The sequence below is a fragment of the Galeopterus variegatus genome, unplaced genomic scaffold (genome assembly GCF_000696425.1).
Source record: "Galeopterus variegatus unplaced genomic scaffold, G_variegatus-3.0.2 Scaffold5928, whole genome shotgun sequence".
Lineage (NCBI taxonomy): Eukaryota > Metazoa > Chordata > Mammalia > Dermoptera > Cynocephalidae > Galeopterus > Galeopterus variegatus.
Genome location: NW_007732039.1, coordinates 117,550 through 119,205, shown reverse-complemented (window position 1 = coordinate 119,205; position 1,656 = coordinate 117,550). Strand labels below are relative to the sequence as shown.

The window sequence follows — 1,656 nt, the reverse complement described above, 5'->3', positions numbered from 1 at the left end:
TGGGAGGAGTCACTCATGATTCCAGGCCCAGGAAGTGATCAATGAGTAGAGGGCAAAAGGTTTGCATCCACATCCAGCCAAAGCCTGTGGAAGGTAGGAGTTGGAACAGTGAGAGGCAGAGAAGTGCTCACTCACTCTCCCACACACCGTGTGGCATTTCACTGTGGGAAGCAGAGTGAAGACAAGCTGGATTTGGTAGATCCATCTTAACTGTTCACTCTGCATGATGTCTTTTTTCAGTTTTTCTTGGCAGACACTGGGGCAGAGCGGGGTTGGTGGGAGGAGGTGGAAGGGTTCTAATTAACTTCCAGACTAAAATACTCACCTTCCCTTTGGTTTGAGGAAGGCAGTTCATCTTGGTGTGGTTAGAAGGATGCTTTCGAATTTTCTTAGGACTGTGCCTCTTAGACTTTATATACAGTCACTTGGGAATCCTGTTTAAAAAGTGTAGGTGCAGGATGGGCCTAATATCTGCATCTCCGATAAGCTCCTGGGTGGTGATGATGATACCCCTGATACGTAGGCTACATTTTGAGTAGCAAAGTCTGAGGAGAGAAGGTTTGATTGCTCCTTCATATCTGTTCGTTAATTACTTGAATCTCCAAGCGCAATGCTCTCAGAGTCACTTCCTGATACCCATCCCTACCACCTCCTAGAAGTTGTGCCGTCAATGATCCTCTTTCTCTTGGGCATTTTTACATGAACAAGTGGACATGGAATCCTCTGTTTTATTTTTTAGCCTGAAAACAGAAGCAATGGAAACCTCCAGTTGTCAGAAAGGAGCTAATTTCCTTTTGGTTCAGACTTGTAGAATTTAAGGGAATTTTACTACATTTCCATTACTCCCCTGGGAATGCTGTAGTTATCTATGAATATCTAACAAAGTACTACAAAACTTACCTTAAAATAACAAGTATTTATTATCTCAGAGTATCTGTGGGTCAGGAATTCAGGAGCAGCTTAGCTGGGTGGCTCTGGCTCAGGGTCAATCATGAGGTAGAAGTCAAGAGGTTGGCCAGGGCAGCAGTCATCTGAAGGCTTGACTGAGGCTAGAAGATTCACTTACAAGATGGTGCACTCACATGGTTGTTGGCAGAAAGCCTCAGTTCCTCAACACATGGACCTGTCCTTAGGGCTTCTTAAGTGTCCTCAAGAAGAGTGAGTGATCCAAGAGAAAGAGAGACCAAGGAAATAGCTGCAGTGACTTTATGACCTGGACTAAGAAGTCAGACACTCTCACTTCTGCTTCATTCTATTGTTAGAAGCAAGTCACTAAGTACAGCTCACACTCAAAGGGAAGGAATTAAGCTCTACCTCATGAAATGAGGAATATCAAAGAATTTGTGGACATTTTTAATCCACCACAGATGCTCCCTGGCCATGAAGCCACCCTGGTAGGTGATCCACTCAAGTGTTTGATGCTCCTCATAATCTCACCGTTTTGCCCTTTTTAGGAGAGCTGTGGGATTATGGACATCAAAGTCCACACTCCTTGTAAAGACATTTCAAAATGGAAAGTAACCACTTCCATTCTACTGTGACAGGGTCCATCCAACTACTTGTAAATCTACAAAGCAGTTGTAGTGCAAGGAGGGCAGTATAACATTGTGATTAAGAGCCAAGTTTAAGAGTCAAACAGTCCTGACTTTGGTGTTT

The 1,656-nt window shown here is 43.8% G+C and overlaps 1 protein-coding gene across 1 annotated transcript in view; it reads left to right on the top strand.

Annotated features, from left to right (window-relative positions):
* FRMD5 (FERM domain containing 5) overlaps positions 1–1,656 on the top strand; it is a 52,690-nt gene that overhangs the window by 13,491 nt on the left and 37,543 nt on the right. The window lies entirely within an intron of this gene.